We start from the raw sequence: 14,577 nt of genomic DNA on the forward strand, positions 1-14,577 counted from the left end.
CGTCGTCGGCGGAATGGCGTCTGGACCGGACGGCTATTGGTTTCGTATGAGGAGACAGGTGAGTAAACAAAGATGCCGGCGGTACTGATGCTTCCATGACGTTACAGATACGTAATGGTTCTTGACTTCCTCCAAACTCTAGTTCTAAAGAAGAGTGGTATTTAAGTATATCGTGACCGATAATTGCATCTGCGCATAGATTGTTGACAATAAGAAGAGGTTGGTTTTTGTATTGATGCTTCTCAAGCTGAATGTTTACGTAACAGACACCTTGGACGTAAGAAACATGACTGAGAGATGCTAACGTGATAGTTTGACGGCTAGGTTTTACCTTTATTTTGAGTATCTCGACCAGACTCTTATTTATAAAACTAACAGAGCTCCCAGTGTCTATCAAGGCCTCTGCTTTAAAACCGTTAATTGATATTGGTGAAGTAGCCTTTCTTAGACTGCTTGGAGAGGCAGCGGAGATTGCTGAGAGTGTATTGTCACATTGAATAATGTCATCTGTTACCCGCGTTAGCTGTGTGTGTTTGCTTCGATCTGCACACGTTTGCGAAATGACCCTTTTTGGAACACAATTGACAATTTTCATTAGCTGCAGGACATTTTATGCGCTGATGAACATTTCCACCACAAAAGAAGCAGCGTCTCTTTGAATTCGGATGAAAGGAGGATGTAGATGCCGCTAAGTTATTATTTGGTCTTTCAGAATCTGGTAAAGCATTGAGATTTAGTGTATTAGTGGTCCCGAAAGCTTGTGAATTTATTCCAGCATCTTCAAGGGAAATTGCTAAATTGACGGCTTCGTCTAGACTCAGGTTTAACTTCTCTAGCAGTCTCTCTCTTATTTTCTGGGAACTAATACCGCTATAAATGCTCCTCTCATTGATTGTTTTTGATGTTCTTCTGCCGATACATTAGTGAAATGACACTCGAGTGCAAGAAGTTTAAGTGCTTGTATATATTCTTTTATTGATTCATCCGCTCTTTGCCTTCGCGTCGCCAACATGTGCCTGGCGAGTATTTCATTTTTGGGCTTTACGTATAATTTTTCTAAGAGACTAACGGCTTCGTCGTAGGTTTTGCATGCACGTATGTACGAAAATATTGTAGGTGAAAGGTGATTGACAAGAAGCTTCAACTTCATTGAGTCTCCGGCGTGGGAGTACATTCTTCGGATAAGAAATTTTGAAAAGTGAAATACCAATGTGTCCATTTTAGATCGGATGCAGGAGCACTTGGTTCATCTTCGAATCGCTCAGGGGCGGAGATAGCGTGACATGTTTGGGATAGATTTATTTTCTTTGTCTTCCGTCATGTTGCAGATTTTTCTTCATTCGTTTCGATACAAATTTTAGCTGAATAAATTGATACGTAAATGAGAACCAATAATAAGAAAACTTGGCTTTATTCAGCTAAAAATACACATTATTCGACAGAACAATCAGTCTATAAACGTTTCCATAGAGATACACATCAGATTGTATGTCGTAAAAATATAGATATGAACGGAATGTGATGCACTTAGACATTCGAGAAAAAGTAAAATAGGTTAATAAAATGCAACCGTTTTGAGATATTTCGACTTTTTATAATGTTGATGTATCAGTTTCAATTTCATTCTTTTAAACTCTGTCTTAATATTTGTACATATTTACAACCATACATTCTCGAGCTTGCTCAAGAAATTGACATTTCCGTTTTTCCGACCGAAAGTATTTCTTCGCTGTTGTCGTCTATGCGACGAAGTAATGCAGGGCTACTATGAAACTCGAAACTCGATGTTCGTGTCGTGCGGTCCCTCTGACACTTATACTACTTAATACGAGAGTGAGAGGGACGGTACAATACGAACTTCGAGTTTCGATTTACGTAGTAGCCCCGCTGTATCTGTCATTGCTTTTCCGAGGTAAAAAAAACAAAATGTCGGTTATGTCTGCAAAGTTTTAGAAAACTTGTGGTTTTACAGTTTTTCCAACCTTTTTTTGCCGTTTTTTTAGTGAGTTGTGTTTTCATTTGTGTTTTAGTGCTTCCTCCTCCGTTAAATTCTCCTCTGATTTAGCGTCGAGACGAGATAGACTGATTTTAGTATCTATTATCTACTGAACGTAATTGTTAAATATTATGTCTTTTCTCATTTGCTGCGTGCCTGGATGCATGACGAGAAGTGGAAAAGGTAACCATTCTAATAAATTAGTTTACCAATTGTAAGGTTGAGCTTTCAGTCTCTCATAAAATACCTATTGAAGTAAGCTTGGCAAAGGCGAATGATATCGCTAGGTATACATTCTAACTGTATTTAAAAGGTTAATAATAATCATTAACCGTTGTTGAAATAGGGTTTCTTATTTTGATCAATGTTTTTGGCACCACAGCCATCGTATCACATCGTTATTATGCCGAAAAATATGCTGAGAGCCCTATGTCTCTGATTAAGGATAACAGATGGAATGATGATGAGGCTACCTCTGCGCTTTCCAGAGAAAAAAGGTCTTAAAAGACAGACAGATCATATAAGCCTTTATATACCTATATTATAAGGGATCATATATGTGATCATTTATGGGGTTCCTTTTTTTCTTTTGTGGCACAAGTTCAAATTTGTTTTATGAGAATAAAGCACAATTGCACATTATATGTAAGAACAAGTGTGCACTTGTGCTTTTTATGAATCTGAAAAAAGAGTATAACATAACTTATTTTTATTTTTAGGTGTAAGTCTTCATGCATTCCCAGATCCGGCGAAGGAAATGAACAGATTTCGAACGTGGGTTCAGAATGTTGGTGGTGATATTGTTTACCTGGATAGCCCCTTAGTCACATTTTACATGTGCTTAACATGCATAGTCTATTGCAAAAACTTATATATTAATAAATGGCGATTGATGAAACTGAATTAAAACCTTTTGCTTCCCTTGCTTTTTATCCCAACCCGTCATAGCGCAGAGATCTAAGCAAAATAGTAGTAAGACCATTAAAAGTAATACGTGGTATATTAACATTTGGTAAGTACTGATTTTTATAGTAAAATTTCCTAAGTGCCGTGAACTTAGTTGTCTTCTTCTATTTTGCACTATCTCATACATTTTTACTTAATTTTATCTATAGGCGTAATATTGATAATCTACAGGATGAAATTTAGGACTTAATATAAAATTTGTGTTTCATGCTCAGTTAACGCTGGGTAGTATAGTGCATTTACTCTTTTGTTGAAATAAATCTAAAAAAAATTGTGGTTTCTATACATTATTGAAATACGAAATCATGAACAATGTATGGAAACCGGAAATTTCATCAGACTTATTTCAACAAAAGAAGTAATGCATTATATTACCCAGCAATAACTGAGCATGAAACATTAATTGTATAGATAGCTATGTATACGTAAGCGTACGCACGCACACATGCATAGGCGCGAGCTTTAACAATGAGAACTAGATGGCACCTCTTTCCATACAAACCAATACAAGTTCTGAGATACCCGTCTATCTCCCTATATATACTGTAGTCTTTGATGGGATGGTTAAATAATTTCCCCAAAACCTTTATTCCCTTTCTAGTACAAATTTCCTTCGTATTTTTCCCAAATGCTTTGTTCCAAATATAATTTTTACTGACTTATTTTCAAATACACAGCATTTTTCCCAAATTTAATTGCCACAGAGACATTGGTAGGTTTAGGTTATGTTAAAATTGCATTGGCGCGAAGGGCCAAAACCACACAAAAGTAGGAGCTCCGCTTAAGCGGAGCTCCTTCGACACTGTTTCTGTGTCGATTAAAATTGAGAAAAACTGCGATTGTGAAAAAAGCTTCAGTCAAAAAGCATATTGGGAAAAAGCATTTGAGGAAAAACGCAAATGGAAATTTTGCTACTAAGAAATAACGATTTTGGGTAAATGATCTAACCAGTCTTCTAATTTTAACCAATGAAGTATAACACCCAAAAGACAAGCAATTAAATTACAGCATGTTACGTGAATTGAATAGGTATCTTCAATAAGGCTTTTTAATATGTAAGTACATTTTAGGTTACAAAAACCCTGTATTAGGTAAACGACTGCTTCCTAATGACACCCAACAACAAATATCAAAGGAAATAACAAACCACCTATCATCAAACTTGCAAATGGATTCACTCTTTATCCACTACAGAGGCTCGCAGCGCACGTGTGCATAAATATGCATAGCGCGGTGCAATCAGGCGCAACACGGTATAAAGTTGCCCAAGACGTACACCGACTTAATAAATGCACCTGGCTGGAGTTAGCCGGGAGTGCATCTAGCACAAAACGATACTCAAAATGCCTATAACTGTGTTGCGGAGATGCAGGCGCGCTGCAATTACGCCCCCTCGGGGCGCACTCAATAAAAGAAGTGGCGCGATTGCGAGGAGGCAGCCCTGGCGGCAACACAGGGCTGTCACTAAAATTACTAAAAAATATTATTCATCTGACGACATACATAAAAAAATAGCTGGAATACTTTTAAGCAAATATCGATTCGTTTTCAGTATTAGCTACCGCGTTTTAGTTATAAGCACTGTATAAAGTTTTTTCGCCAAGTCTGTACGTTAGTTTTGGGGGCGCGCGTTGTAGTCTCTCAAATGGATGACCGATTTGGATGTGAATGTTCTCTCGATACCATGACTATTGCAACCTCACTGAAAACGGGGTAAATTAGTGGGGTCACAAAGAAAATGTGAAAAGGAAGAAAATCTGTGGAAAATTGTATTATCAGGAAAATTGGGAAAAATAAATAAAAAATCAGACCTGGGTAAATATTTCAGATTTATTTTTCTGGAATCGTCAGAGGCACACATACACCGAAGTTGTGATATTCAAAAGCCGAGCATTTAAACTATAGTTTACATCAGGGTCGGTTCTCGCTACAGGTAGGAAGTTAAACTAACTTAAATGTTATGTGTAATCAGATTCCCTAATAACGTTATACCACCATTTGTGTAAAATTACGACTAATTTAAATTTTCATCTCAAGAGAAAATAAACATTTGGGCCCACCTCATGGGACAGGGCGTGGCCCCACGCCGGGTACTCCCTCCGGTTTCCTCCGGCGGTGATCTCGGGAGCCTCGTTGTTCTGCCACTGCCGCCACGATGTGATGCCCCGGAGCTAAGCGTTTGCCTTCATGCTTGGATCATGCGTCTGTCTTCTTCTCATGAAGAATGATGATGTTGAGATGAAGGGATGCGGGATAAAACCCCGAGGAAGAAAACCCGAGAATTCCGGTTAGATCCAGTTAAAATACTGTTAAATCTTGCAGTTAAATTTCAGTTAAAACCTCAGTAAAACATCAGTAAAATCCCCTCCAGCCTGTAAGCGAAGGAAAACAAAAGTCTTAGAGACAGAACGGAAAAGGTGGAACATGAAGGGCGTGCCCACACCGTATTTATAAAATTATTTGGAAGAAGGAAAAACATAGGAAAGCAAGGCGAAAACACTTACCGCAAACACGTGGAAATCGTGCATAAAAAAATGTATGTGCTGGACCCGCCAACCCGTCGATCTTCCATCGCCGATTTATGGGTTTGTTGTCGACATTAAATAAGATTTAACTTGAAAAAGTGGAAATGAGAAAAGACAGTCTTTATAGAAAAAATGGAAAATGTGTTCTTGCGTCCGCGTCGCTTCGGCTCGCAAATCGAAAAGAACGAGTGTTGCCAGAGCATTTCCAGTGACAGCTCTGTCAGTCAACCCGGAATCTTACCATTTTGGCCAACGTACAAAATTTAAGAAATGTTCTTTTTAGAATATAAAATATGTGAAATGGAGTCTAGGATTATTTTTTCTAAACCTGAAACGATATTTAAGAAAGGGAAACGCAAAACTTGGGTGAATAAAGTGTTCGGTCTGACAGACCATAAACTACCAATGGAAAATATGTTTTATTTACTGGCTACACTTGAAATGATTTAAGGACGAAGGACAATAAGTGGCTCACCAATTCACGTCACGGGAACCACAAAATGTTAAGACGAAGCGCGCGAAAGTTTGAAATATGACACTTGTCATAGTGCCGCGAAATTTAAATTTTAAATGCGAAAACGCAACGTTACAATACCCCCTCTCCAAGGGAAAGGTTCACATAGATGTGAACCTGTCGCTGTCCCAGCGACTTACTCCTAGAACAAGTCTAAAATATTTACCCAAAATCTTATCTCTAATCTAAGATAACAGGTAACCTACTCCGATCACCTGGGAAAACAACAGAAACCAAACAAAATCAGGACGGAATTTCTACCGTTAAATAAAATTTAACAAACTTAACAGAAAATTCCTAGTAAAATATAGGAATATTCCTAACTAAATCTAAACCTTTCCATTCCAGTAACTATCCATTCCAAAAAATTCCAGCAAGCCAGGACACATCACTTGCAACCAATGTCTGCCAGTCCGGGCGAAGATGTTATAAAACCAACCATGAAAAAAAAACACTAAACAGTATCCAACCAAACCAATCCACCTATCTACACTAACCAGAAACTTTCCAACAACCACTCAACTTCCAAACAGCAAAATCTCCAGACTACGAAAAAAAACTCTCAAATAATAGCCGTAAGAAAAACTTACAAACATCCAGCTACAAATCTTCCAACTAACCACCAAAAACTCAAAACCTCCACTTAACACTTCCATAACATCCACCACAATACTAAATAAATCCTCTACCTAACTTTCAAAATATCCGTCAAGGTTCCAAAATCACCACCTAAAATTTCCAATAGCTAAACAGTCTTAAGTTTCCCAAAATGTTAACTTAAAGACCTAGCAACCAACTCAGCCATAAATTGTTCAAAATGGAAACATCCAATCCCGAAACTTTGCCACAAAATTACTGGCCAAGAAAAGATAAATTGAATTCCTATTAGTTACAAAATTATATTCAATTCAACAACAGTGAGTAGGCAGTCATCGTTATCTTGTTATTTTCTTCACAGTCATACTCTTCTCAGCTAAAAATCTCCTAACATACATCATGCATACAAGCTTCCTTTCATACTCTCTTATACATATACACACATACAACAGCAATCTTACCAATAATGAATCAATAAACTTGTTCATCATTTCCTAGCAACCTTTCGGTGTACAACTACATAACCTGTGTTGACACTTTGAAAATAACCACTGACATATCTACATCACCGCAACAACCCAAACTCTACTCACGACCGATTTTACTCAACACCCCAAAATTTTCTCAACAACCCAACCTACTCAACACCCCAAAACTAAACAACTTAACGACCAAAACCCGAGTTAGAACTAAGTTTTAAAATCCTTGATGTGCCAGGTACCTATACCCTGACCATCAAGTCGTTCTAACTCGTACACCAAGGGTGAGAGTACCTTCTTTACCCTGCACTTTTCGTATTTAGGTGCCAGCTTCGCCATTTTAAATTTACTGGCGTCGCTTTGCACAAAAGTACGCTTCCAAACAAAATCTCCCTCTTTAAACTTGGCTGGCCGCCTCCTCAAGTTATAATACTTGGAATTGGTAGCGTGAGCCTTTAACAAATGTCCTCTCACCTCTTCGAAAATGTTAGCCATGTGACCAAATTCTCCCGCATACTCTTCTCGTGGCATACCAGGTTCATAAGCCTTGTCGGAATCTCTGTAAAATTTACCATTAATTACTGGCTCTCTGGCATGAACTAAGAAAAATGGTGAAAAATTAGTACTTTCATTAATGGCACTATTTATGGCAAATTGAATTTTGCAGAGATTTTGGTCCCAGGATCTATGGTTATCCTTTACATAGGATGAAACTGCTACCATGACTGTTTTATTAAATCTCTCTACCAAATTAACTTGCGGCGTGTAGCGTGGCGTGTAGTGCAAGTTAGGAATATTATAGCGTTGAATCATGGCTCGGAATTCAGATCCCGTAAACTGCACACCGTTATCTGCAATTACGGTTTCTGGAACCCCATGAACCAGAATGATATTGTTTTCAAAATGTCTAGCTACTAACGCACTGGTAGCACGCCGAAGTGGGAACAAAAATGTGTATTTAGAGAAACAACAGGTAACAACCAACAAAAATGTGAATCCGGAATTTGAGCGAGGCAAAGGACCAACTAAATCTACAGAGAGAACTTGAAAAGGCCTATGGCAAACTTTGGGCTGACCCATCAAACCAGCTGTGCCTTTAGTGGAGTGCTTGTAAGCTGCACAGCTGTCACAGGACTTAACAAACTCGACAACGTCTTTGTGCATCCCCGGCCAAAAGTAACGAAGACACAATCTCCTATGGGTTTTAAAAACGCCAAAATGTGCTGCGGTAGGGTCACAGTGGTTCTCTTTTAAAATAGCCTGCCTATCTCCCTTCCTAACTACCTCCTTCCAGTCAAACTCGTTCAAAAGGTTGTATTTACTTTTACAATATCTGTACAACTTCGCATCCTTAACGGAAAAATTTGGAAAATTTGCAGGAAAGTCAATACAACCCTTTAGAACTCTGTCATACCAAGGATCTGCAACTGCGTCCGACGGAGAAACATTAATGGCATCAACTTTCAAAAGTCTCGAAAGAGCATCTGGAACGACGTTGTCAGTGCCTCGCCTATGTTCGATCTCGAAATTAAATTGAGAGAGCCTACACCCCCACCTTGCCAATCGGCCTGTGGGATTCTCCAAATTCATGAACCACTTCAAGGCTGCATGATCTGTAATCACCTTGAATGGACGTGAACCGAGATATGCCTGAAATTTTTCAACGACAAAGATGACAGCAAGGGCTTCTCTCTCTGTTGCACTGTAGTTCTGTTCACTCTTAGACAACGCGCGACTCACGTAGGCAACAGGGTGATCAATACCATTGATGTTTTGGGACAGCATTCCACCTATACCATAAGCAGAAGCGTCGCAGTGTACTGAAAATGGTTTAGTAAAATCCGGGACAGCTAAAATAGGAGCAGACACAAGTAAGTTCTTCAGGGTATTAAATGCAGTTTCTGCTTCCTCACTCCAGGTGAACGGAGGAGCCTTCTTTCCTTTGCTAGTTAATCTGTTTAAAGGGGCAGCAACTGTGGAGAAATTTCGGATAAACCGCCGATACCAGGAACAAGTTCCTAAGAAAACCTTGACATCCTTCGCAGATCCTGGAGTTGGAAAATTTAAAATAGCAGCCACCTTTTCAGGATCTGTCCGAAGACCAAACTCGTCAATCACATATCCTAAATATTTCAGGGAACTCCTAAAAAAATTGGACTTTTTAAAATTTATTGTTAAATTAGCGGACCGCAATTTCTCCAAAACCCTGTTTAAAAGAAGTAAATGTGTATCAAAATCTGAGCTAACAATGATGATGTCATCTACATAACAAAATACCCTGCCATTTTCAATGTCGCTGCAAAAATTGTAACCAACTAAAGCATCCATCAATCTTTGTTGTCTGGCTGGAGCTCCACAAAGACCAAAAGGCATAACCTTAAACTTAAAAAGACCACGACCTGGAACTGTAAAACTTGTTTTCTCCTGTGAATCTGGATGTAAAGGAATTTGCCAAAAGCTGGAACTCAAATCGATTGAGGATAAATACCGAGCTTCTTTCAAGCTATCTAAAATCTCGGGAATGTAAGGCATGTTATAAGCATCACCCTTTGTTACTGCATTCAGTTTTCGACAGTCTAAGCAAAACCTCCAGTCACCATTTGCCTTCTGTACTAGGAGAGCAGGGTTGTTCCAAGCACCTTCGCTAGGCGTGACTACGTCTAGCTCCAGCATCCGGTCCAACTCTGCGTTCAAAGCGATCTTCTTCTCTGGTGACAAAGGGTACTGCCTCGTACGCAGGGGAGCTGCCTCTCCCGTATCAATAAAATGTTGTGTTAAATGCGTCCTACCCAGACCTTTACTTTCAAAAGAAATGTCATGAAATTTATTTATAATAGACTCAGCTAACTCCTTCTTCTCCGAACCTAAATCGTCAAAACCTTGTAAAGTGTGTATCTGGTCAGAATTAATGGCATTCAAAGAAAACAAGGAATCAGAGGGGTATCTATAGTTAATTTTATCAAAAATTTCAGGTGCTAAGTTAAATTCCTTCCAAAAGTCGCAACCCAAAATGATATTTGAAACTATAGTTGGAATGAGATGAAACTTTATAACCTTGGTTATATTATTAAAGGTAACTGGGACAAACATGTACCCAATTGTTTTACAATTTACCCCATTCGCAACACTACATGATGTGTGAGATGTTTCATGCCAGTCAAAGCCAAATTTAATTAATTGAAGGTGAGAATTATTCCCCAAAATGGAAATACAAGCACCAGAATCTAATAGTCCACACACTTCAAAATTGTTAATAAAAATATTTAAATGTGGTCTAATGTCATTAGGATCAGGTGAGAATAAAACCGAAGCAATAGATTTAAAACTGTAAAACTTAGCAACTGAACTTAACTGATCACCGTTACATTTGCTTCGGTTAGAAACTAGTTTTTTGAATTTACACACTTAGGACAATTTAGAACTGTGAAACCTTGTTCCCCACACTTGAAACATTTAACAGAAGTAGGTGTTGCCCTACACTTCCTAAAAGAATGATCAGTCTTTCCACATTTGTAACAAACAGGTTTTTGCACCGGTGCCTTCTTCACTGGAACTGGTTGTTGAACAACGGCCGCTACTGCTGGCTTTGACTTTCCACTGTAAGAATACTCTGGACTCAATGTAAGTTTTGGAGGCTCAGTAAATAAATTGGCTCGCTGCTTAGCTGACTCTAACAACCTACATTTCGCCTTAAGCTCTGCCACAGACCGAACTTCAACCAATGCTAACTGTTGACCAAGGCTCGGCCTAATGTTGTGCAAAAGAATCTCCAGTTTTTCTTCTTCACCTAAAGGCACACGCAGCCTGCTGAAAAGGCAGGACATGACAGCAATGTAAATATGTACAGGTTCATCGGCACCTTGAGTGCGGGCCCGAATCTCCCCTTTCAACCTATAGTCAAAATCAACAGAGTCGAACTCCTCTAATAACAAATCCTTGAGCTCCGTCCAAGATGTGACCTGTGACCGAACACCTCTCAACCAAATTAAACCCTTGTCTACAAACAACAATGATGCAGACTGGAAAAGCTTCTCATCCGAAACACAAAAGGCAGCCTGCAGCTCCTCAATGTTCTCCAGGAACGACCTAGGATCACCAGTACCATTAAATCTGACTTTCCATTTGGATAAATCTCTATCACCCGAGCACACAATATTTGTAGGAATAGGTGACTCTACCTCTTGTTTAATATTTATTTTTGGTTTATTCAGTGCCTCTTCCGGCACCTGAGCAGGGTCATCCTCAACATTCGGATTGCTACGCGTTCCTACCATTTTGAAAAATTAAAAGTTAAACGCGAACAAAAATGGTGGTAAAACTCACAATAAATGTTCCTAAATTCTATGGCTTAACCATTAATGTCAACCATTCAAAATTAAAATAAATTCTTGTGACTTAATAAAATCACAGTGAGATGCTGTACCACAATACACAACAATAAATAAATATGCACATAAGTATCAAAACCAAAAGTTGTTACACTCCAGAAAAGTATGGCGAGATTCTGTACTATGAACTTACTACAGCAACACTTATTATTATAAAAACAATATTAATTACTAAAGAAAATTGTTCCAACAAAATTTATGTAACTTGGTACAAACTGCAGTGTGCTTCTGTACTACAATAGCTATAAAGCTCATGTACTAAATAAAAGTTAATAAAATGAAACACTTCGACAAAAGTTATTAAACTCAATGAAAACTATGGTGCGCTTCTGTACTATTAATCAATGCAACACTTTATGTACTTTGAGATTATGATGTCTTATTGTTAACAAGTATGTGATTCAGACAAAGCAAGGTTCTTATGACTCAGTTGAAAATTTATACTGAGCTTCTATACTGCAAATTTTTACACTATGTACCACTAATGAGAATTCAGTCTTAGATTTGTTCAGTCATGTTATTTATTACTATTATTACTCAACTATTTGGAAAAGGAAGTAAAGTGCAATGTAATTTTGATGTAACTTTGTCTTAGAAAAAAAACTGTTTAAACAATTGTCTACTAAAAGGTTAAAATAAAATGCTATGAACACAAAACACACTGAGAATGTAATAAAATATATGAAAGTTCTTCAATTGAGTGTCTCTCAACTGAACAGAAATTATCTGAAGGACACTTTATGCTATTATTAAATATGAAAGTCAATTAAATTTTCAGAAATTTTTACCCGAAGGACAAAAATGTTTTCATTAAAAATATGAAGGTTAATATGGGTACTTAATCACAGAAACCCGAAAGAAATACACACAGATTGAGAGGTATAAATTCAGTGTAGTGTTTTAGGGCGTGGCAACTAAAATTGTACACAAAATGGCCGCCAGCTTAGCTGAGCGAACCTGTACAGCTTAGCTGAGCGAACCTGTACCAACCAATAAGTCACTAAAACACTCACCTACTCACTACTCGACTATGCAAACAAATTTTAAGAAATCATAAAGGTTTATGAATTTGTGTATTAGTGAAAATAAAACTTTTACTAGTACACAAATAACACAATTAAATATTCAGTGTATTACTGACAATTAAAACACAAAATGTGCACATACACAAACCATCAGTGAATTTAAACTTAATTACTGATATGAAAAGTAGTTAACGCTACAAGTTAAAATTTAATTTAACAAACACATGTAATGGTGGTATAACTCCTACTCAAAAGAAAGGAAAAGAATTCCTACCAAAATAAAGGGAAAGTGGGCGCCATTTGCAACCTCACTGAAAACGGGGTAAATTAGTGGGGTCACAAAGAAAATGTGAAAAGGAAGAAAATCTGTGGAAAATTGTATTATCAGGAAAATTGGGAAAAATAAATAAAAAATCAGACCTGGGTAAATATTTCAGATTTATTTTTCTGGAATCGTCAGAGGCACACATACACCGAAGTTGTGATATTCAAAAGCCGAGCATTTAAACTATAGTTTACATCAGGGTCGGTTCTCGCTACAGGTAGGAAGTTAAACTAACTTAAATGTTATGTGTAATCAGATTCCCTAATAACGTTATACCACCATTTGTGTAAAATTACGACTAATTTAAATTTTCATCTCAAGAGAAAATAAACATTTGGGCCCACCTCATGGGACAGGGCGTGGCCCCACGCCGGGTACTCCCTCCGGTTTCCTCCGGCGGTGATCTCGGGAGCCTCGTTGTTCTGCCACTGCCGCCACGATGTGATGCCCCGGAGCTAAGCGTTTGCCTTCATGCTTGGATCATGCGTCTGTCTTCTTCTCATGAAGAATGATGATGTTGAGATGAAGGGATGCGGGATAAAACCCCGAGGAAGAAAACCCGAGAATTCCGGTTAGATCCAGTTAAAATACTGTTAAATCTTGCAGTTAAATTTCAGTTAAAACCTCAGTAAAACATCAGTAAAATCCCCTCCAGCCTGTAAGCGAAGGAAAACAAAAGTCTTAGAGACAGAACGGAAAAGGTGGAACATGAAGGGCGTGCCCACACCGTATTTATAAAATTATTTGGAAGAAGGAAAAACATAGGAAAGCAAGGCGAAAACACTTACCGCAAACACGTGGAAATCGTGCATAAAAAAATGTATGTGCTGGACCCGCCAACCCGTCGATCTTCCATCGCCGATTTATGGGTTTGTTGTCGACATTAAATAAGATTTAACTTGAAAAAGTGGAAATGAGAAAAGACAGTCTTTATAGAAAAAATGGAAAATGTGTTCTTGCGTCCGCGTCGCTTCGGCTCGCAAATCGAAAAAAACGAGTGTTGCCAGAGCATTTCCAGTGACAGCTCTGTCAGTCAACCCGGAATCTTACCATTTTGGCCAACGTACAAAATTTAAGAAATGTTCTTTTTAGAATATAAAATATGTGAAATGGAGTCTAGGATTATTTTTTCTAAACCTGAAACGATATTTAAGAAAGGGAAACGCAAAACTTGGGTGAATAAAGTGTTCGGTCTGACAGACCATAAACTACCAATGGAAAATATGTTTTATTTACTGGCTACACTTGAAATGATTTAAGGACGAAGGACAATAAGTGGCTCACCAATTCACGTCACGGGAACCACAAAATGTTAAGACGAAGCGCGCGAAAGTTTGAAATATGACACTTGTCATAGTGCCGCGAAATTTAAATTTTAAATGCGAAAACGCAACGTTACACATCTTCTAACGAGAGGCCATAGGTCAACCACTAGATTAGAGTACAGGACTCTATGAGGATACTTAATGATAAACTTTATTTATGATATAAATTTCGGATTTTGTTCCTGTTTACGAGAAGACTCAAGACTCAAGACTCTGTCGTCTCGTCATCAGGCGCATTAAGTTGTAACTGTGTGAAAAATCAAGCTTCTCTTAAATCAAGGTCGCCCGGAACCAAATCCGAGTTTAAAATCATACAATTAGTAATGACCGCAAAGTCAAAACATTGTGATATACTTTCTTTAACCGACTTCAAAAAAAAAGAGGACTTATCAATTCGGTTTGTATTTTTTTTTCCCTTTAATGTTTTTTTTTATTCG

General features: G+C 38.0%; 2 long non-coding RNA genes across 2 annotated transcripts; one reads left to right on the plus strand and one right to left on the minus strand.

Annotated features, from left to right (window-relative positions):
- Positions 1-1,774: 1,774 nt before the first annotated feature.
- Positions 1,775-2,899, plus strand: LOC141444960 (uncharacterized). Its single transcript, XR_012453247.1, has 2 exons — positions 1,775-2,179; positions 2,716-2,899. It is a non-coding gene; the product is annotated as an uncharacterized lncRNA (long non-coding RNA).
- A 1,875-nt stretch (positions 2,900-4,774) lies between these two features.
- Positions 4,775-14,210, minus strand: LOC141444961 (uncharacterized). The gene is made up of 2 exons (XR_012453248.1): positions 5,467-14,210; positions 4,775-5,334 (listed from the first exon to the last, which is right to left on the minus strand). It is a non-coding gene; the product is annotated as an uncharacterized lncRNA (long non-coding RNA).
- Between the last annotated feature and the right edge of the window lie 367 nt (positions 14,211-14,577).

This window comes from Choristoneura fumiferana, unplaced genomic scaffold (genome assembly GCF_025370935.1).
Source record: "Choristoneura fumiferana unplaced genomic scaffold, NRCan_CFum_1 Sck3bRy_102;HRSCAF=287_pilon, whole genome shotgun sequence".
Classification (NCBI taxonomy): domain Eukaryota; kingdom Metazoa; phylum Arthropoda; class Insecta; order Lepidoptera; family Tortricidae; genus Choristoneura; species Choristoneura fumiferana.